Source organism: Manis javanica, chromosome 4 (assembly GCF_040802235.1).
Source record: "Manis javanica isolate MJ-LG chromosome 4, MJ_LKY, whole genome shotgun sequence".
Classification (NCBI taxonomy): domain Eukaryota; kingdom Metazoa; phylum Chordata; class Mammalia; order Pholidota; family Manidae; genus Manis; species Manis javanica.
In genome coordinates this window covers 126,361,846-126,385,597 of record NC_133159.1, presented here as the reverse complement: position 1 = coordinate 126,385,597, position 23,752 = coordinate 126,361,846, and the positions used below count along the sequence as shown (strand labels likewise).

Genomic DNA, 23,752 nt, shown 5'->3' with positions numbered 1-23,752 from the left:
GCCCAGAACAGGCCCTTGGCAGCCCATTAATTATATTTCATTTTGACAGATCTCATACAGAGTTGGTATGTCTTTAGGGGGGAAGAAGGTGCTGGGTTATTAATTGGTTGATAGTGTATGTTAATTGGATGCTAATTTAATTTAAATTTAATTCATATTTTAAGCACTTAATTCAACTCAGGACCTGAAAAATTAGAATATTCAAGCTTCTTGAAGGAACTTGTCTTTCTGTCACCTTCCTATGTCTATTGACACTTTCTCCTTGTTTACAAACTTGTTTTTTAAGAGAAGAAATCAGATGGTTCTTAGCACTCCAGCTGTAATTGGAACTGTTGGTTCTTGTAAAACATAAATATTTAATTGCTTTACTGGAAAGAAAAGACACATATATCCACCCTATTACTTAAAAGTTTGTTCTAAACAAGTCCTGTCAGGCTGGAAAATGGTGCTGTTTGGTTCTTTCCTCTGGCTGGATAATTGAAGAAATAGCTTCTCAAGAGAGTCTATACTTCGTCTCCAGGAAGGCACTGAGATGCCCTGATAGACGGGCCTCAGAACCTGCAGGCAGTGGGGCAGTGCCCTTCATGATACTGGAGGCTTCTGGGAAATTACTCTGAGGCTGTTGTTTCTGTTCCCCCGCAGGAGAACCACGGGAGGTGAACTCTCTGAGAACACCTTTTATGACATACCCAATAATCCCTCTTACATCACAGGGGAAGGAGGGCCCCCACCTACCCCTGGGATGGGAGCCACAGCCTCACGCTCATCTGTGTCTAAGGTAGAGAGGCCAGATCTACCCAGGATCTGGCTATTTGTAGATTTTTGGAGGGTAGAGTATTGGGACCAGTATTGGGACTATGAAGGTCTCTTCCCATTCTGGTCTATAAACAACGAAAACGGGGGACCACAAGTATGATAGCGGGAGCATAGGCTTTGAAATTTAACTACTTTGGACTTGTTTCCTGACTCTATCTTAGAAGAGTCACTCTTCTAAGTCCGAGTTCCCTCATCTGTATATTGGGATGATAATACTAATCTTGCAGTGATGTTATAAGGATTCAATGAGATAATAAATGTTTGTAAAAACCTAACAGTGCAAAAATAAGATGTTCAACACCTGGCGAGTACTTCCCTGCTACTGCCAGGTCATTTCCAGCTTCTCCTTCTGGTTCTGTGGGGTGCCTGAATCTAGTAGTAGCTGCCACCATCGTTCGCAAGCCTGAGCACATTGCACCATTGCTTGACCTTGACATCCATATTCGCTGGGTACTAGCACCTGCGGTTTGAACTTCCCTGTTTCACTAACTGGCTCTCTTCCTCAGCTGTCCTGGAGAAGCCTCTAGAAAAGAAGGCTGGCAGAAATTATGGCCCCCCAGGCAACAAGAAGCTTATGTTTCATCGATGACATGAACATGCCCGAGGTTGATGCCTATGGGACTGTGCAGCCACACATGGTCATCAGGCAGCATCTGGACTATGCCCACTGGTAAGAGCACACGCAGAGGGGGTGGGAAAGGCCTAAGGCAGAGCCAAAGCCCAGTCTGTTCTGCTGGGGCTGCCAGCCTCAATTTATCTCTGGTGCCAGCTGAGAATCCCCATGGCAAACTGCATTCCTCATAGGCTTCTGTTTTCTAGAAAGCTCTTTCAGAAAGGGCATTCAAACCCACATAAAAGGCTTGGCCAGAGAAGATACATGGCTCTCATGTAAGGAAAAAAGCCTCCTCTTTTAGATTCATGGCCACAAATCTTAACTGAGAGGTAGAAACTTTCCAGGGATTGTCCCATACTGCCTATGCATGTTCACATCTCCACTCTCAGAAAAGTCGGTTTCATATCTTCTCTTCTCGCCTCAAACCTCCCACCCACCTCCACAAATGATCACACACGCCATCTCCATTTCTTGCTTGCACAACTTACTTGCACCCCCATGCATCTTTCTGTCCCTCCTGCTGACACATCTTCCCTGAGGCTTAGCTGTCTACCGCACCTTAACCCCACTCTCTCCAACCTCCTGAGATCCTCACTCCATCATCTAGCCCCCCTTTTCTCCTGATTAGCTCCTTCTCACCAGTATTTTAACTTGCATAAATTTCTCTATTGAGTTCAGGAAATGATTTTCTAGTTACTGTTCTCTCTCTCCCTACATAACCAGATTTCTCTGCTGTTTTCATGTCCTCCTCTCCCACTCACTCCCCGGCCCACTATTATTTACTTTCTGTTTTCCTCAACTTTACTGAGCTGTTTTGCCCAACTGCTCACTGTGTCTTTATGTGAAGTCTGACAGACCTCAGATGTGGGTCATTATCTTTCTTATTCTCTTGACAGCACTTGACATGGCTGACGGCTCTCTCCTTTTGGAAATACTGACTTCCTTTGCTTTCTGAGGTGCCACACACCCCTGAATTTCTGCCTCCCATTTTTCTTAGTCCATCCATATGGTCTCTTCTTCCTATGCTATTCCATAGATATTAGATCCCAGGATCTGGTCTCTTTTCAGTCTCTACCAATGGACCAAGACATTCATGTACTCAAGTGCATGAATAATAGGGCACAGCCCACCACACCTTTACAAGGCATTCACCTGCCTGGGCCCTCACACAACTCTAACCTGTGGTTTCTGACTGTTCCAGGTATGACTGTAACAGGCTGTGCCTAAAGGAGATCATGAATGTACAGTGTGTTTCCTGCATGAACCCCACTGCAGGCAGCTTCACCATCAACCCACGGCTTCAGGTATGGAAGTAGCCAGTATCTGAGTCCTAAACACTCCCTTACCAGGGCAGATGTCCCTTGATTTTAAGTAATAATTGGCCCTTCCCCTGTCCAGCTTCTTAAAGTGGTAAATCATACAGGTTAACCTTCATCAGACTATGACATGACCTTTGTTGTGTAAAAACACCTGACTGAGGTGGGTGGGGACAATGTGTCTTCTGCAGCAGCTAGTATCAAATACCCCAGTTAGGACCAACTGGTGTCTTGGACCACCAGCCCGCAGTAGTATTCACTGTGTACTCTGGAGAGGCTGGTGTCCTGTCTGCATTGCTGACTTGTATTTCTAGTGGGATGGAGAAACTCCTGGACCCAGAGTTATGAAGCTTTTAAAGCTGAAAGGGGTCATCAAGTTCATCTGATATCACTCTTTCTTCAGGATAAGAAAACTTCAGAGGGATGAAATGACTCTCTGAAGCTCATGTGGGTACTCAGTAACATTGAGATTTGGGCTCACATTCTCTGAGTTCAGGTTCTCTTCTTACTACCCCATACTGATGTCTTTGACCAAAAGTCCAAAGCCCATTATTCCCCCAGTCATTTTAGCTCAACCTAAGCTTGGGTTTAGGGTGAGAAATGTGACCAGTATGTAGAATTCAAAGCCTTATAGGAAGTCTTCATAGTGTTATCCAAATCCAGAGACAGTGATTTTTATTCTGTGGTAGATGTCTGACTCTGGGTCCTTCCATATACCTCTCTTCCCAGTGCAGTGCCATTTCAGTCTGTTTGTCCTCTCCTTCCCGGGAGCAGACGCCCTGTCCTCCATCTACAGCACCATCCTGAGTCAGCACCTAACGCCTGGAAACTTCCCAGCATCCCTGCAGAGGTCCGTTCCCCCGCTGATCGACCTCACCTTTAACTTCCACCAGAAGATTACCACCACGTTCCTCCCCACAGCCATCAAATTCCACTACATCTTCAATCTCAGAGACTTTGCCAAGATTTTCCAGGTAGGTCAGTCTGTGCCAGCTGAGATGGCTGAATAATGATCTGGTTTCTTCCATTCTAGTAAAATAGTAGTTAATGCCAAACTCTTAGGCAAGGGCTCAGTTCGTATGGACGCATGAACATAAAAAGGTAAACAGAGTGAGATAGGCCCCGTAAGGAAGGACTTCAGCAAAACAGAGTTCTGTTTGCTAATTACCTTATTTCCCAGTAAGCAGAATGCATTTTTGAGTTGGTTCCTTCCGGCTGGAGAGGGCTCAGCATCTTGGAGATAATGTCATGTAATGATTTCGGCACGCCTAGGAAAGAAAATGACACAGAAGACAGAGCTGAAGCTATTTTGCAGGCCCTGGTGGTATACCTGTTGTTCTTGGGATAAAAAGAAGTCCCCTAAATCATGCAGGAGAGATCTGCTTCTTGAAGAAGCCATATCATAATATCTCTAAGACACCATCTGCCAGCCCTTGGGATGCCTCACTTGTAAAATATCCGAGTTCTTTTCCAGGGCAAAGCCATTTCAGATCCTTGCTGCTGCTCATCTGAATAGTAATGGCCTATCTCTGCCCATCATTTCTAGTTGCTTGGCCCTTCACTGTCAGAGTCTCAGAGGGCAATGCAGCAGACCCTGGCCTCTCTTCCTCTTGGTCAGGTACAGCATCCTCACACGGCAGAGGCCACAACTTTCTAATCCTCCACAAGAATCTGCAGAAACTACTTTTCAGAGAGATCACTCCCAAGATTGCACCAAGCCATTATTGGGTGAAGGATGCCTTTCACACCAAGCAGAGGCCACACCTGTAGGGAAAGGTCAACAGGATCAGGGAGAGAAGCATGACCCTGCAGGGAGCACATGTATGTGTAATTCGTTACCCAGACTCTGGGGAACCTAAAACCAGCAAAGCTTCAGACCTGAGGACTCAGGGCCTGCATGTTCCAGCCAGGACTCTTGTTCATAAGGAGCAGAAGCCTAGTAAATGTTAGCTCAAAGATCCAAGAGCTGTGCTCAGAAAGGCTTTAGGGTTCTAAAGGTGGAGCCACTGAATCCACAGCAAGGTCAAGTCTCAGAATACATGTGAGTTGGCTCAGGGCAACATTCTTGGTCATATACCTCCCAAGAATAAACTCGGTTAAAAATGAAGAAGCAGAGACCCACAAAAATTATACAGACTTGCCTAAAACACCCAACCAGCCAGTGAAGGAAGTGGAAAGCCCGGGAGGGTAAGTCTTGTTTCCCTGGCCCCATTTCTCTACCTGCCCCAGGCAGGCTGAGTGGCAACCCCCTGGGCTCTATGTCCCAGCCAGGCATCTCTGCAGCTTGCCAGCTGTCAGCCACCTGCCACAAGTGTGGGAAAGCACATCCTCCATGGACCACATGCCTCCTTTCAACCAACAGTCCTTCACCCTCCTCTTCCAGAGGGGGTTTCAAGCTCATAGCTTGACCTCAGCCTTCCTGTGCTTCCCTCCCTCCCTGCCTGCTTGTCTACAGGCTTGACAGAAGAGCCTAAGGGGATGGTTGAATGCCCACTAGGAGACAGGCACTGCCCAGGGGGCATGCTGCTTTTCTTCATCCAGCTTGCTCCAAGGCTCAGTCATTCAGACCTCCTCTGCACTTGCTCGTGCTGTCCCCATCAGGACAGAATTTGATAGAGCTCTGAGCAGCAGCCATCGTTAACCATCCCCATCTCAGTGTCGCACATAACTGTCTTCGCACTTGACATGCTCACTTTGACTCTGCCTTTAATTGTCAGTCAGCCTGAGTGATTGGGGTAAGAAGTCTGATAAACCAGCTGACAGCACACCCCGTAGTCAGACACAGTCCTCGGATCAGGATTCCCGGCTGGTGCTTCTTCCTGCCCCATGCGTCTCATACACGGTGGATACCTGGGGGAGCTGGGAAGGAGAGAAGGGCTGAGATGTATGTATGGTGGAGCCAAAGGGACCTCATGTAATTTCTTTCTCTAAGATAAACTTTTATTAAAGTACAACATACAAGTAGAAAAGCATGCAAGTCATAAGCATACAGCTTGGTTAATTATCACAAAGCCATCACACCTATGTAACCACAACTCAGATCAAGAAATAGAACATTGCTATCATCGCTGAAGCTCCTGATTTTTCTTACTTCTGTTCCCTCTTTCCTCCTCCACCCAGAGGTAAATATTGTCTGAATTTCTAACATAATAAGTTATTTTGGCCTATTTTTGGACTTTATATGAATAGAATCATTTGATAAATATTCTTTTGTGTCTTCTGTTCAATATTATACACCTGTATATACAATCATGTTATTGGTAAATAATAATAATAACAATTTCTTTCTTTCTGATCTTTAAATCTTGTAATTTCTTTTTCTTCTCCTATTGTACTGGCTACAACTGCCAGTACAATGTTGAAGGGAAGTAGTGAGAGTGGCATCTCATTGCATTCTAAATTTTAGGGGGAAAAGTTTTTAATAGTTGACCATTAAATATGATGCTTACAGATTTTTGAGGATACTCTTTGCCAGATAAAGAAAATTTCTTCCTGTTTATAGTTTACTGTTTTAATCACAAACATATGTGGAAACTTAAAAAATGATTTTTATGTATCTGTTGAAGTAATTATATTGCTTTTTTTCTCCCCCTTTTCTGGAAATACAGTGTTACACTGATTATTTTTTCATGTTAGATCAGCCTTGCATTCCTATAATCCACCCAACTTAATTGCTACCTGCTGAATGTTTTATATTTTGTTGGATTCTATTTGCTATTTTTGTTCAATTTATGCTTTTATATTAATGAGATTGTCCTGTAATTACTTTTCTTCCAATATTCTAAGGTTATGAGGTCCTCATAAAATACACTGGGAAGCGTTCCCTCTTTTTCTACTCTCAAGAAGTTGTTATAAAACATTATATTGTGCCTTCCTTAAATGTCAGAAGAATTTACTGATGAAACTTTCTGTAGTTTTCTTCATGGAACATGTTAAGTTATGAATTCAATTTCTTTAATACCTACTAGACAATTCAGATTTTCTGTTCATTCATGTATCAGTGTGGTGAGATGCCAATGTCATCAATTTCTAATTTTTCAGCATAAAATTATCGATGATATTCCATTATTATGTTTTAATCATCTATAGTATCTCATATTATACCCTCTTTCTTATTCTGGATATTGATATATGTGTGCCTTTTCTGTTTTTCTGTTTTTCTCTTTTATCAGCCTTACTAGGGAGTTATCAGTTGTGCTGGTCTTGTCAAAGAAACTGGGAAGTATACCAAAATTAGGTTTTTATTTTATTGACTATCTCTATTTGACATCTGTTTTTTATGCTATTAATATTTGTTCCTTTCTTTACAATCTCTTTCTATTTACTTTGGATTTGGGGTTAGTTTGTTCTTTTTCTAACTTCTTGGCATGGCTGCTTGGGCCATTAACTGTCAGCCTTTCATCTCTTCTAAAACACTCATTTTAAGGCCAAAAATTTCTCTGTAATTAAACAATTAGCTGCATTATGCAAGCATTTTATATATTGTATTATTATTATCATTTACTTCATAAAATTTCTTAATTTCCCCTATACTTCTTTAACCTATGGGATACTTTGAAATATAGTGCTTTATTTTCCAAAATTTAGAGATTTTTCTAGTTATTTTTCTCTTATTGATGCCTGCCTAGCTTAGTTCTACTGTCAGAAAATACAATCAATATAATTTTATTCCTTTGAAGTCTGTTGAGACTGGTTTTATGTCCCAAAATATAAACAATGTGCACTTTTGAAAATAATGCATTCTGCATGTGTTGGGTGTAGTTTTATCTATAGGTCAGTTAGGTCAAGCTTGTAAATCATGTTGTTTAAATTGTCTAGATCCTTACTGATTTTTTTTGTTCTGCTTATTGTGTTCATTTCTAAGAAGGGTATGCTAAAATCTCACTGTAACTATAGACATGTCAATTTCTCCTTTTATTCCTGACATATTTATATATTTTGGAATGTTGTTAGATGCACACAAATTTAGAATAAGTATATCTTCCTATGGACTGACCCTTTCCTTCTTATTAAATGTACTTCTTTCTTTCTAAAAATGGTCCTTGATTTAAAGTCAACTTTCTATGGTATTAGTATGGCTACTCCATACTAATTTTTTAGTCAAACCAGTCATACTAATTCTTTTAGTCAGTATTTTCATGCTATGTTATTTTGGAACTTCTTATCCCACATTTTTCTATTTAAGGAAATCTTTATAGGCAGCGTACAGATGGACTTTTAAAAAATATTTTAAAATAATTTAATGATTTTTAAAAAAATCAGTGTCTTCTAATTAAAATGTTTTTAGTGCATTTATATTTGATGTTATTTTATATAATAATGTATTTAGACTACTTTACACTATTTGTTTTCAAGATGTCCTATTTATTTAACTATTTTCTTCTTTCTCTTATATTCTATCAAACTAATTTATATTTAAAAAATTCTTTTTATTTTCTCCCTTTTTTAGCATGCTGCACATTCTTTTGTAATTTACCTAATGGATACCAAATGCATCATTTTATCCTCTTTTCTTTTATGTTAACACTTTTATCAACTGTCATACAATGTAAGGATCTTAGAAAAATTTACCTCCCTCCAATTTTTGTGCTATTGTTATTTCTTTTAATTCAGTTTATATTGAAAACCCATAATACACTAATACTTTTGTCCTACTAAGTCTATGTTTATTTAGATTTACCAACATATTACTTTTCCCATGGCTCTTTATTCCTGCTGAATATTTGTTCTTCCTTTTGGAATCATTTTTATTCTGCCTGGAGAACACATTTAGTATTTAGTTTATATCTGCTAGACAAGAATCTCTAAGTTTTTATTTGACTGATGATATATTGATTTACTATTTCTGGAAGAATTTGGGAGGAGGTTTAGAATTCTAGGTTGGCAGCTATTTTTGCTGTACACATTGAAGGCATTATTTCATTGTTTTCTGGTTTCCATCATTTCAGTTGATAAATAATCTCCAAGTCTTATTGTTCCTTTGAAGTACACATATTTATTTTTTCACTTGCCTGATTTTGATATTTACTCTTTGTCTTTGATTTTTCAAAACTTTCACTTTTATGCCTAAGATGACTAAGGCAGTATTTTTTGTATTTATCCTGCTTAGTGTTTGTAGCACTTCTGAATCTAGTTCAGTGTTCAGTTTTAGAGATGATGCAGCCAGTGTGTCCTCAAATATTGCTTCTGCTTCTCTCTCCTTTTCTGGTTTTCCAGCATGTTTTGAGACCTTTTCACTCTGTCCTATGTCCTTTATGCTTTTTTCTTTTTTTTAAATTTTTTCTCATTGCTACCCAATCTGAATATTTTATGCTAATCTCTCTTCTCATTCACTAATTCTTTTTTCAGCTGTGTCTATTCTGCTGTTAGCCCTATTTGAAATGTTCTTAGTTTCAGTTACTGTAACCTTGGGGTAATTTTTAATTTGAGACTTTGCATTTGATTAATTTTAAAAGTTCCAGTTTTCTGAAATTCTTTACCTTATCATCTAATTTCTAGTCATATTCATCATAGTTAAATTCTGTGTCTGATTATTCTAAGACCTAGATCTCCTGTGGGTCAGTTTTTTTCTTTGGTTTTGGTCCTATTTCCTGTTATTCCCAGTAATTTTTGCTTGATTGCCAGACATTGTGAGGTTTTAAATGTGCAGATAATTTGAGGGTTGAGATGGCATTATTTTCCTTCATAGATTATATACTTCTGTTTCTGGCAAGCAGCTACCAGGGATTGAGAAGATTGAAGCTGAGCATGAGTTTCTGTAAGGATTGAATGATCTGTGTTCACTCATACCCCTAGTGTGTAACCCTTGGAGGCGGTCCCTTGGGGTTGTAGCTCTGACCCCTTCTTGGTAATCACTGAACTCCAGTTTTTATCCTCCCTTCTCCATGAGATGAGAAAACTCTGCTCAGTGTCTTGATCTCTCACTTGTATCTGTCTTCTCAGTTTCTGAAGCTACTGCTCATGATTTGGCAAATGTCTGAAGAGAAAAAATAGTGTCAAAGTTTGGGTTCATTTTTCTTCCTCCTCTTCTCTCTGGTATCTTAGCTCTGACTGCCTTGGTTACTTTCTAATGCCTCTAAAATGATTAAGCTTTAAAATAATTTTCCTGTTTTCTGTAGTTGACCTCACTGGGTTGGTGAGATCAGCTACTCTGCCATTGCCAAAAGCAGAAATCCTGATGGAGGTTCTTGCTATGTTACAGTAATTGAAGGTTTCAATACCAACCCGTTCATTCTTTCAGCAAGCATTCGTTGAGAATGTAGCATATGTCTGGCACCATGCTAGGTACTAGTAATACAATGATAAAAATAAATAACATCCAAATTATGTCTTTCAATTTCCCTGTCCTTTGAGACACTCACCAGGACCTGGAAGATGGAGACCTGTGTGAATAAAAATAATTTTAGAAACTAATAGTTCTTCTGTAATAGAGATTTATACATAAAGCATTATGTGGGGTGCATCAGAGGGAATGCTGTTGGGCAGGAAAGGTGATGTCATGCATGACTTCAACAAAGACATATCAATTAAGCTAGATCTTGAAATGTGAGCATAACAAGCAAAGCAAAAGGCATGAAGGTACAGAAAGTGTGCAGGGTTATTACTGTCAGTAATGAGGAACAACCAAATGGCCACTTTTCCTCTAAAACAAGAATGAGGGCAATGAAGGCAAACAGGTATAGATGACTTTGAAGTTACTGGATTCGTTGAGGTTGCCAAAGGGCTAATCTTGCTGGTCTCCATTTGTCAATGAAAGAGAAGGCTGAGACATTAGCTAAAAGCAACAGAGGAAAGTGACAGAAAAATTCAAAAAGAATAGTGAATATCTGGAACGACCCCTGTGGTACATAGGAAGTAGAACCTACTAGAGCTGAATAAATAGATTGCTGACCTGCAAAAGTTAACTATATTCATTTCCTCACTTGGTCATCAATTTTTCATAAGCGATTGTCACCAGGACTCATTTTCAAAGTGACGCTCGTAGAATTGAAATACAGCAGAGAAGCTACCTTTCCCCCCATTATTGTGGTGATTCAGAATGTAGTGGTTAAAATTCCAGATTGTCCCTTCAGGCACACCTGGTTTCAAAACCTTGTGGTTTTGAACTAAAGCCTTTTACTGCATGCCCTGGGAATGCTTCCTGTCTTTCTGAATCCCAATCTCCACATTATACAAAATGGATATAATAAAAATTGCTCTGTAGGGTCATCATGATGGGTAAGTGAGCTTTGTCTGGCGAAACACCCAGCACAGGACCTGTCACATAACTGGCTTCAATAAATTGTAACTGTTGCAGTTTTAAATTGTTGTTCATGGTTTTGTTTTGTTTTGTTGTCTATTCTCCTTAAAGGGCATTCTCTTCTCCTCAGTGGAATGTGTAAAATCCACACAGGACCTAGTAAAGCTCTATGTGCATGAATCAAATCAGGTTTATCGGGATAAGATGGTGGAAGAGAAGGACTTTAATCTTTTTAATAAAATCCAGAGAGAAGTGGTCAAGAAAATTTTTGATGTGAGTATTGCCTTACGAATTTTTCTTTACAGTTAATCATGTAACTGTGCAGCTGATCCCCCAAATGATAACATTTAGCTCATAAATGGGAAAAAAAATCAGAGATTAGATAAGGAAAGAAAATCTATCATTACTTTGCCAAGGTGAAAAATGTTGAGGCAAGAAGAGACCCAAATTAATCGTGGAATTTCAGCAGTAGAAAGAGATCTTCAGATCCAAGTACTCATCCTCTACTAACTCCTCTGAGCAGCATTTCCCAGGATGGTCGTCCCAGTTGACATGCCAGCCTCCCTGGAGATGCACAGCCTTTCCCAGAGCAACCATTTTGGAACTGCTAATGACTGAACGTATGGACCAGGTTTGAAATTTGGAACCTTTGGAACAGTTTTAAAGACTAGAAATTGATTCTAAGAATTATCTAAAGTGTATTTCCCTGTCCGTCCATCCTAGGTCTACATGACAAGCCTTCAGGTATTTTAAGACCATTTATCTTCTCTTTCCTGGGTCTCCTCTCCTCCAGGCCAAATAGCCTCTGTTCTCTTAGCCACTTCTGATGTGGCTTGTTTACCAGCCTGGAGAAATTTGACATCATCTTGATTAGTCTCCCCTCTGCTCTCCTTTCTGAAATCACGGCACCCAACTTTCATAACACAACCCAGTTGGAGTCTGACCGAAAAAGCAGGGATCATCATTCCTCTCTTCTTATATAGCGCAGCTTTGTTATACTGCTTCCCAAAATGTGTCCTGCTGGAGACTTGTAGTATGGTGTACTCATTGAAAAGAAGGTATCTGTAATGAAATAAATTGAGAAAGTACTTCATATTAATCCCTTTCTTGGAAATCCACAGTGCAGTCAGCACAGTAAAGCCCTGAAAATCTTGAATAACCTTGATTCATTTATCATTTCTCACATGTATTGGGCCCTAAAATTCTTTTCCCTTCATAAAACCTATTAATAGTTTGTGGAATGAATGGTCCATAGAATATGTCTTGGGAAGCACTGATACATTAACACAGCCTAAGATCATAGTTATATGTCTTAGTGTCAAAATTACCCCACAACTAACACAGAGCCTTCTGTTGAGAAATGCCCCATATTTTTCACACATACTGTTTGACTGTCCCCTCTTGAATTTAGAAATAATCAAATCTTGTATTTAAATGTACCACATTGCACCTATGCTCACCTTGCTAGATTTAGCTCCATATTTTTCCCTGATAAGATCCTGAGTCTACCTCTAAAAACATTACAGTCCATCCAACCTATATGACAGCCTTTTGAATGTTTTGACAGCATATTAAGTAGTTTATCTCTGTCTGCCCTTTACTAATCCAAACAGCCTGAATTCCTCCACTTTTCCATCCTTTTTATATGGCCTGATGTTAAGTACTGCCACATCTTAAATGCCCTTCTTTGAGCATGGTAGAATTTGCCAGTTTATGTATCCATTGTTAGCTCTGCAAAAGAGCTTTGAGTATCTTCTGGTCTGAGCTCGTTCTTTGAAGAAAGAACACTCAGTCTTTGAAACAGAAGTCCTTATGTGGGTCTGTATGCTAAGGGCACATCCTTTTGATCACAGACCCAGATATAATTAATACTGGCATTACCTTTCCACATTTCAAATGCCAGCCTCAAGCACTTTTGGTTGCACCAAATCTTGGTATTGGTGTTAAAAAAAGTTGCCAAATTTCCACCAAGGAGGTGATACCATCCTGTTTCTGCCATAAAAGCTTGAAATTCTTTAATTCATGGCCCTTGTGCAATTAAGAAATTTTTGATTCACTATGTGGCTGGGTTTCTTTCCCTTTCACACAGCCTGGTTCTGGTCATAAACTCAGAGGTCTGTTGTTTTGTCAGGTCTTCACAGACCAGGACTTTCAGGCCTGCACTTCAGTGGCCCCTCTGCTGCATTGTTAATATAAACTGCCTGCCATCAGGACTGATTCCTGGGATATTAGCCCATTTTCAAACTGGACAAATGTATTCCCACATCACTTTCTGACATGTTTTTCTATTGCCAGGAATGCTCCCCTGCATTGCATTAAATCTTTTCCAAAGATCTGGATGCTTATCGTTACTGTCTGGCAAAGCCAGAATAGCTTAAGGGTTTTCTATGGTCCTGAAACCACTTTCAAAGTGTACATAACTGTTTGATAATTCAACTCTTTTCACTTCTTTCTTCTTCTAACCAGGCAGCAGCCCTGGCTTCACTGTAGATGTCAGTGTATCCTCACTTTCCCTCCATTAGGTTTGGTGCATCTTGTCTCTTGGGCTTCCAGGGTGAACCCTACAGTGACTTGTGCCCAGGATCATGTCCCCGCTGGTGAATAGCATGCTGATTACATCTTCCTGGGTGGCTCTCCCAGTCTTAGATTTTGGAGAAGAGAATGGCAGGTGGAGACAACTGCTTGAACTGATTCCTACTTATGCATTAGAAAACCTGTTCTTTCTCACACTTAATTCCTCTACATCCTTTCTTTTGAAGTAGCAGGCATTTGGGTTTTGATAAGTGATTCCTTTCTGAAAAATTTTAAAAGTTACCTCTTCAATACTTAGAGGGTAGATTGGTGGAGATGTAAACTCCCTGTCTTTAAGTTAATTGAATTGTACTGGGTATTTATTAAACCTGGTGAGGTTTATCCTGTGAGCAAGAACTGACACACAATCCCAAATCTTTGGGAAAGTTTTTATAGTAGGGGGTTCTATTATAAATGTTTTATGAGATTATCAATGTCCCCATTAAACAAACCAGTCACCTAAGAATGGCTCGTGGTGCATTTTTCAGAAATCAAGCTCTCTGAGCTGAGCCTATGAAGTTGGGGTTGGCAGCCTATAGTGTGCAATCTCACAGGAAGCAGGAAAGGGTGTTTTACAACATTGCTCTGGATTGGAGAGCAAGACCTGTTGGATAGGATGTGGGGGACATGAGGCCACTGGACCATGGACTCCTTCACCCAGCACTGCTGAGGTCCCCTGCTTAGGGACATCCATCCACGTGTCCCCATTCACTCCTCTGCTCAGACCCAGGCTCTTACTGTACATGTAGGAAAGCCACTCCCACCTTCCATTTCACATCCTCAGCCTGCAAGGAATGGCAGACATCATCCATGACTTCATGGGGCTTGGAAATGTGTAGAGCTTCCACCCTAGAAGGGATTCTCAAGAAAATGAAGCTTTCAAAGCAGCAGCGACACTCAGCTTTCAGGGAGTGTTCAGAGAGGAAAAGTGAATGAGGTGTGTCTGCTCTGTGGGGACCAGAACTGAGAGTCAGTAAGAAGGGTGCTTGTGCTTGTGTCTCTTCTCCAGGGTATGGAAGGGACTGTGGAGCAGACATGAAGCCAGGACGTGTATTGCCATTTTGCAAATGGCACTGGTGAGCCCAAGTACCTGCCAGTACAGTTGTGGGAACTTTTGACCCAGACTTTGGTGGAAGCCCTGGAGAACCACAATGAAGTCCACACAGTGATGGACCTGGTGCTCTTTGAGGATGCTGTGCGCCACATGTAAGTGTGCTCCTCTCCTGCCTTCCCTCAGCTGCCTTCTCTTCCCAGTGTCGGGCCTCGTTTGGGCATTAGAGGCCACTCTGATAAAACCAGGAAAGCCGGGAAGACTCCTCCCATGAAGGTCAAGGTGGCGGCTGGTCAGAGCAGCAGCTGTGGCTTTGGTCCCCCGCCCTTGTAGGCAGCATGGTGCTGAAGTCAGGCACAACTGGGTTTACGTCCTTGTCTGCCGTTGACAGTCCCCAGGCATGATTACAGTGACACTGAAGAAAATTTGAAAATCATAAAAGAGGCGCAAGAACAGCTCAGAACTTGCATCCCCACCCCATACTAGTCTAAGAGCCAATTTTAATGAAATTGAAGGTTTCTGCTTAAGTGCTCACATATTTCAAAAATCAAGTATCCTTTTAGGTGTCACTGCTGCCAAATGAATCACTCAGAGTAATCACCAAGCCTCCCAGATAATTTATTCTCATAGCAATGCTATCCCTGTACTGCTCTTTACATCCCCCAGTCTGGGTCATATTTACCATCCCTCCCTGCCTTCCAAAATCTTTCCACCCTGCCCCCCACCCCCGGTACTCACTCTTCAGCAGCAAAATATACTTGAACTTGTCTGAACTTTCTATCGCTGAGGCATTTTAAGTGAAACTGATGACCTCTGAGTTGAATAAAGCTGCTTTTTCTTCCCCGTTCTATGTACCCCAGGGTCTAGAGAGAGGGACACCCTCCTCCCCAACCCCACACCAATGGCATGTTTAAATCATTTCCCCTTTTATCCTCTGCAAAGCCTGGTTCTTTTGAAGCTTATTAACTGGACTTTCATTCTCATTATTCCTCTTGTTAACTGTCACCCACTGACATCCCGTTACTCCCTATCATCTGCAAACTGCCCCAGAGGTTGGACCATCTTCTTCCTTCCACCTGCCTTTCTACATTCCTACCTTTGTCTGTCACCTGGTCTTTGCTTTCACCGGCCTTCTTAGCTCCAGTGATCCTTTCTTCCACCCCGTCTCAGCTGCCCCCTCACGGGCTCCTACCCAGAACTTCTATCATCAATAATGAGCCCACTGCCATATCTCATCTTCAGACATCTCACTGTCTGGCTTGTACCTCCTACCCATCCACTCATCTGCTCTAGTTTCCATTCCAGCTACTCTTTATTCCCATTTTATTAGGGTATAATTGACATATAGCATTGTATAAGTTTAAGGTGTTCAACATAATGTACATGTATATTGCAAAATTACCACCATGATAAAATCAGTTAACATCCATCACCTCACAGTTACAATTTTTTCCTTGTGATGAGAATTTTTAAGATCCACTGTTAGTGACTTTCAAATACACTCTACAGCATTGTTAACTATAGTCCCCGTGCTATACATGACCTCCCCAGCACTTACATATCTTATACTGGAAGTTTGTACCTTTCAACCTCCTTCCCCTAATCCCCCCACTCCCCATCTCTGGCAACCACAAATCTGTTCTCTGTTCCTGTGAGTTTGTTATCTTTAGATTCCACATGCAAGTAAGATCATATAGGATTTGTCTTTCTCTGCCTGACATACTCCACTTAGCATGATGCCTTCAATGTCCATTCATGTGGTTGCCAATAAAAATATTCCAGCTATTCTTTTTTGTTGGTTGCTTGGTACAGGTATATTCATAGCTACTTTATTCAAAATAGTCAACACTGACTCAGCCCAGGTGTCCATCAACAGAACAAAGTATTTTAATGGAATACCACTCAGCAATTAAAAGTAACAATGTGATTTATACAAAAATATACTAAGCCATAGAAGTCTTACACAAAAAGGACACACTGTGTGATTCTAGTCAGATGAAATTTGAGGACAGGCAAAACTAGGGAGCAAAATTCAGAACAGTGTAGGTGGGGAATGACTGGGAAGGAAACTGAGGGAACTTCCTGAGGGGATAGTGTTCTCTGTCTAGATAGGGGTTCAGGCTATGCAAGCACATACATGTGTCAAAACTCAGAACTGGCACATTTGAGGTTTGTGCATTTCATTATATATAACTGTCTCTTCAATAAAAGAACAGGAAGTCAGTGCTGAAGTCTAGTTAATGATGTGCATGCTGAAATGTTTAGAGATGAAGAATACTGAGTTCTGCAATAAGTACATCAAAGATAAGACAGATTGATGAATGAAGAGTGCGATGGATATTCCAGCTATTCTTAAACTTCAAGACTTCATTTCTGGAGGCAGCTACTTTCTCAAACTGCCTACCATGTCTTTACTTTCCTCAGTCACCATAGACCCATCATTCTGATTCAAGCTCCCCTAACTTCCCTGTCATTGCATCCATATGGCAAAATCCTGCTCTACTGAAACCCCACTGTCTTTACATCCCATACCTGCCCCGGAGCACCTGACGATTACTGAAGAAACACCATCATTGTGTTGACTGGAGTTACTTCAGATTTGCAGCCACAAATATCAAACGGGCTGTCAACTTTGCTGGAAACCCTCCTCCACTACCCTGGGCAATTTGTTCTCTTCCCCTCCCTGTGATGACTGCATGACACATTTTTCTCCTCAAGTGTCTAACACTCCTCCCCCTTTCTTCATTCCTGGTTAATGAGCACATCTCCTATTTCACTGAGATAGTGAAAGCAACCAGAAGTGAATTCTGTCATCTCCCTGCTATCAAATCTAACAGCCTATCTGCATTCCACCCACAAAGTTGCTACCAAAGGCCAATCCCTCCACGTGTGCACCAGATCCCATCTCTTTCCCCTTATCCATGACTTTGCTCCTTCCTGCAATTACCCCTTCTCTCTCCCTCTTTCCTATTTTCTTTTCCCCCCTCTTCCCTCTTACTCCACCATCATTAATTCATTGGTTTTTGGATCTTATCCATCAATATATAAACATATTGTGTTATCATTTACCAAAAAAACAACAAATCTATTCCTGGACTCCTATAGCCTTTCCATCTCCTACCCCCATTTCTCTGCTTCTGTTCACAACAAAACTCATCAAAAGGGTTGTCTATACCTGTCATACTTTCTCACTTCTCCTTGGTCCTTTTCTTACCACTTGAATAAAAGAGCTCTCATCAAAGTCACCTCAGTTCCAGCTCTTGCTAAAGTCAGTTGTCAGTTCTGGGTCCTTGCCATGTATTACGTCACTGCCCTGCTGCATTTTTCATGATTAATTCCTTTATATGCCTACCTCCGTTCATTGATCCGTCCACCCAACACATACCTGCTCAGTGCATGGTGTTAGTGTGAGCGTGGGCATCTCTGTGTTACTCACTTCTGGAGCCGCAATACCCAGGACAGTGTCTGGAACATAGCAGGTCCCCAGTATAAATCGTTAGCATGTCATATATGAGATAAATGATGGAGAGCAAAACAGAGAGGAAAGGGGGAGTGATCACAGGTTTAAAAAGGGTGGTCCTGGAGGCCTCTCTGGGATGGCAGCATTTAATAGTACATGTAAGAGCTGCACTTACCATAGAATCATCATGGACCTGCAGCGTCATGCTTCGCATGCACTGATTCATTTAGTCCCCACAGAAAAAGTGAAGAAAGCAAGGTCTGCTATTCTCCCTGTATCATAAATGAGGATACTGATGCCCAGAGAGAGGAGGGAAGTTGCCTAATGTTACGCACCCCAGATCCAGGCAAGCCAAAGCTCACGCTCAGGCACACGACCATCACCCTACAACGCTCCCCATATGCTTTCCTGTCCCCACCTGATGCAGTGTAAGCTCCTGAGCACACAGACTAACTGGCTCACGCTGAGTCCCCAGTGCCCTGGAGACTGTCTGCTGCATCACAGGTGGTCAGGAATAAGACTTCTAGGATGTCTGTTCACTCACCTTGTGAAACTTCTGTACAGAAGTATTTTCCCTCCTCTCCAAGAGCTACCAGAGCCTGTGTCATCGTCCTGGAGTTGAGACAAATCTTCGTCCTTTAAGCGTAAATTTAATTTGGGAGAATAGCAAGTGATTCAGTCAATGCGCCTTCCAACATGGGTGATCTAACTGACTAATACTGATTCAGGAAAAAATAAGGCTGTGAAAACTGACTTTTCTCCCGAGGCTGCTGAACAGACTCTCAAGATAGTTTCCCAGGAAAAGTCTGAAAAATGAACTGCCTTGAGGAAGCAGTTCTGAAGAATAAAGTGTATTTGGATATATAACGTCCTGCAGGTTTGTTTAGAAATATCAGCGTCCCATGACTTCATCCCTGCTACCCCTCCCTCCCCTCCCCTCCCTGGCGCCCCTCGGCCCTCTTGGCTGCTTCAGCCAGCCAGATAGAGCAGAAGCGGGGTCCCAAACGACACAGGTCGCAGCTGCGGGGAGCGCCCACGGCCTCGCAATACTGCACACGGGGCCCAAGGCACAGGCGCGGGACTCAGTCCAGGAAGGACCTGCCTTCTTAGACTCGAGCGCCCGCCGGCGCGGCGGGGACGGAGTGTGCACGCGCTCTCCCAGGACCGACCCACCTGGGCGGCCAAGGAGCTGTGGTTATAGGTGCAATGAGGCGTAACCTCACCTTGATTTTTTTATCCGCCTGTATCTTCTCACCTCTTGAGTGCGTAACATTTTCTTTCGTTTGATTCCCCTACACCTTTCCCAAGCTTTGCTGCTCTCTCTTTCCACTGCTCTCATGCTTAACCCGTAATGGAGCCCTGTGTGGTGGTTAGGGGCACAGGCTCTGCAGATAGAGCCAGATCCAAGTGCAGATCCTGGTTCTGCCACTAATTGGCTGTGGTGCTTTGCAAAGGACACAACTTCCCCAAGCGTCAGTCTCCTTCTCTGAAAAATGAGCATGATAAGAATGCCTACATCTTAGGTCATTGCTGTCTGTGCCAAGTGCTTTGCACTTAATGAGCCGCCCAGAAATGTTAGACTTTTTTTTTTTGAGTGGTTTTCTTTTCTCAGTGGTACCATTTGCTCTCGTATTCCTTCACCATTTCAGCAGAGTCTTGTACTGCTTTTTCTTTCAGCTTTACCCTGCATATTTTCCCTGGCTTTTGGCATAATCTTACTCTACATATTTCTTTGTTTATTCACTCCCACGTGTATTTTTTCAGCCTCCTCTCTTTTTCTTTTAGAATCACTTCTAAATCATTAACAAAAAAGGAACTTCAGATGTACTTCTATCATGCCCCCTTTTTGTGTGTGTATCTTATCAGTTCTCAAGGGTATGTGTGTGTGTGTGTGTGTGTGTGTGTGTGTGTGTGTGTGTGTATGTGGTCTCCACTGAGCCAGCTTCCCCCAGCTGTGCTTTGGCGCATCTTCAGCTTTTGTTTTTAATCGCCCAGAAATTCAGTAATGGGCTTAACTTAGACTGCCTTGGTTTTCTGGCCCAGGAGCCCTTTAGAATATTGATCTTCCTTTAAAATTTTGTAATTTAAATGCAGAGTCCTTTGCCCTCGTCAGAGGTTGTTGATGAATCCGCAGCTGGAATCCAGTGCTGACAGTTGCAGGCTTCTTTGGAAACTTCGTCACTAATGATGCAATTCCCACTTAGATACCGAATGGCCCATGCTAAGCTGAGTTCAGGCCCTCCTGAACAGAGCTGGGTGCTGCAAGCCCTCCTCCCCCTCCTCCTGCTCCTTGCTTGCCTCTCTCTTCCATTAGCCCATTCCCGCCCCCTCCTTTTTTGAATTAGAGGAGAGGGTTTGTATATCTTGCCACCATTGTTTCTCCTTTTATCATTTAGTCAGGCACCATCTAATGTAGCCCCAAAGCAGGTGGTTCCTTGCACATAGAGTAATGAATGATTCTATTCATCACCCCAAAGGTGATGCTGAGTATAAAGTATATGTAATTCTGCTTAAAATTAACAAAAATGTATCAAACACCTTTACTATGCTAGCACCCTAGAGAATATGAGTACACTCTTCGGATGTCTAGAAACTAGGGTTTAGTAAGGGGGCAAGAGAAGTGTAAATCTATTTGATATAAGATGAACTATCACAGTTACATAATTATAAGGTGAAAAAAGAAGTGCATGAAAGAACTGAATGTAGGTCAATAACTCCTGAATATGTAGAGAATTAAATTTTCACTACAGAGATTTAGTGATATACAAGTTTAGGTCTCCAAAGCTAAAATTTTCTGTAATCTAAAAACACATGGAAACTAACAGGTAAAAGTGACAAATTGGGGGGATAAGTTAAAACATACATAGAGGGGTCATCTCGCCAATCTACAAGAACACTTCAATGAGAAGTGACAATGGATATGAACAGAAAATTCACAAAAGAAAACATATATAACAATTCATAAGAAAAATGCCCAATTCCCTAGAAATCAAAGAAATAAAAAACCACAACATGTTCAACCATCAAATTGGCACCAATTAAAAAAAATAACACCCAGTGTCAACAAGGGTGGGGGCCATACTCTCCTGCATGTTGGTGGTGGGAGTTGTTGACTCATATGTACTTCTGCTAGGGATTTCTTTCAAATACCAAGTGCTTTCCATGAGAGAGCTGAAAGAATGAGGATCCACATTTAATTTACTGATGCTCATTATGACCAAGTCATCAGTATGTGAAAGAAATTTTCAGTAAGAAGAAACTTCAAACCACAGAAGCTCAACATGAGCCCTTTAGTATCATACATACTCCCGTTTGGTTGACATGTCAAAGCTCCCAGGCCAAGACTTCCCCCCCCGGCCCTTTCTCCAAAATGGAGTTACCTAGAACTTAAGCTGCTCCATCCTTAGTTAATTACCATTGCTTAATTTGAACATGGTATTTTTCATTATAATATCGTTAACACAAGACAGGAACACAGGGTTACAGCCCATGCAATTCAGCATCAGTTGTAGCCTCTGCACTTCTTGGTTGGGCTTTACCTGAGTTCTTGTTCTGCATAACTCTTGATCCAAAGGTCACCACACCTGTTGACTCTTCTTCCTTACCCGTTTCTCCAGTGGCTTGATCGCTGTGTTATGTTTCCCCAAATTCACTGACTTAACACGGTCTAATTCAACTAACATAATCTAACATATTCTCATCCTGCAGTATGATAGATTCACCTTTTGATCAACCCTACTTAAGATCTAAATTGGTGACACCATTCCAGGGGGGTGCTTTTCAGAAGCTGTGAAAACTGCTCTACTGTCTGACTTGGCAGTTTTACTCCTAGGAACTTATGCCATGGACATAATTAGAGATACAAATTAAAAATGCTTCCATCACATTGTTTGTAACTGGAAAATGTTGGCAACAACCTAAATATCCAACAGCAGGCTACTGAAGATAAGGAACTTACTATCTGCAATGGAATATCAGTCCACCATGAGTAGCATGGTATATATAGTACAGATCACTCAGTGACATAGTGAAATAATAATAGATCATTAAATGAGAAAAGGGTTCCAAGAAATGATGTTCAATATACACTGTGAGCCCAATTTTGAAAATATAGAATAGAAATATATTGAGTTTTCAGGTGTAATAAATGTATATACACATAAATGTATACTTATAAACATACAGACATTAGAAAAAAGTCGAAACGGACACATAATTAATGTCAGTGGTGTTTCTGACTAAGAGTAGAATTGTAGTTTTTTCCTGTATTTTCTGCATTTTGCACCATGAATAGTCATTGTTTTTAAGATGAGAAAAGAAGAGGAAATAGGGGGTATTTTTATAGAGAATGGAGGTATCTTACATTAGGTATAGAGGTAGTGCTGAGGGGAATTCTAGAAAAGACTGGCGGTGTTTCCTGGAGGGGAGGCTGTGAACAGCTTGATGGAAGACTAGCATTTGAGGAAGGCCTGGAGGGGTGGGAGGAGTGGGTTCCTCTGGAGGGCCTGGTCTAAGCCCAGGGCCAGGGAATATTTCCCCAGTGCTGAATCCTGGGGGTGGTAAGTATAGCTGCAGAGCGAGGAATACAGAAGCCAAGGAGGTGCGTGTCTTCTAGGCTGACACAAGGATCCACAAATATTCATTTCCAGGGCATCAACATCCAGAAAGGATAAAAAAGGGAGAGGAAAAAGCTAAGCCAGGGCCCTCTGCTGTTCTGCTGACCTTAATCTGCTCCTTTCTGAAGAGGAACAAATTGTTCTGTTCCTGCTTGTCCTCTAGCCTTCCCTGATGTTTTTTCCAATGGTACATTTTCTACTTTTCTTTTTCCCATCCCCTCCTTTTGCTTAAATGCACAGATAGGTGAGGCACAGTGAAGTGGTGGGATGTGGCAGAGGCAGGTTCAGCTGGAGAGATGTGGGAGGGTAAGTCCAGGTCCCCTCCTGTGGCCATCACGGGCCCCCCAGTCCTGCCTGGCTGCTGGGAGATCTTCCACCACTGCCCCTAGTTAGCCAGCAGCTTTGGCTTAAAGCAAAGCAGGGATGACTTCAATCTACTCGGACAAGAAGGTGAGGCTAGGTGTGGGGACAATTTAACTCAGATTTCCTACAGCTTAGCCCCTGGTGTGCCTCCAAGGAGGGCTCCAGTTCTCACTAGGACCAGGAAGCATGCTCTCCCAGAGGAAGGTCAGACCGCAGCCATATGCCCTGCTTCCTTCTCTTTAGCTGCCATATCAGTTGTATCCTGGAGTCCCCCCGGGGAAATGCTCTCCTGGTTGGTGTAGTCAGGAGTGGCAAGCAGAGTCTGACCAGGCTTGTGGCCTTCATCAGCTCCATGGATGTATTCCAGATCACGCTGCGGAAGGGCTACCAGATCCCAGACTTCAAGGTCAGAAGGCCGGGTGGGAGTAGGGAGATGGCAGCCTCTCCAATTACCCTCAGCTCTCTGTCACCCTTCATTAGCTCTTCAGTTCCCTTGCCCACAACCTCCCCTTAATCGTCCAGCCATTTTCTTCTTAGATTTTGGACAAGTGACATAAGGGGCTCTTTTCTCACTAGACAGCCTGAGAACACTGGCCTTCACAAGGTTGCATCTGTGAGGACTCAGCTGCTTTGTTCCATCTGGAGAGCCTCAGCTCCTGCCCAAACCAGAAGCACTCATCTCCCCTCTAGATCCAGTAGGAGGAATT

General features: G+C 42.0%; 1 pseudogene; it reads left to right on the top strand.

The window, feature by feature from the left end:
- LOC140848606 (dynein axonemal heavy chain 9-like) overlaps positions 1–23,752 on the top strand; it is a 198,895-nt pseudogene that overhangs the window by 150,867 nt on the left and 24,276 nt on the right.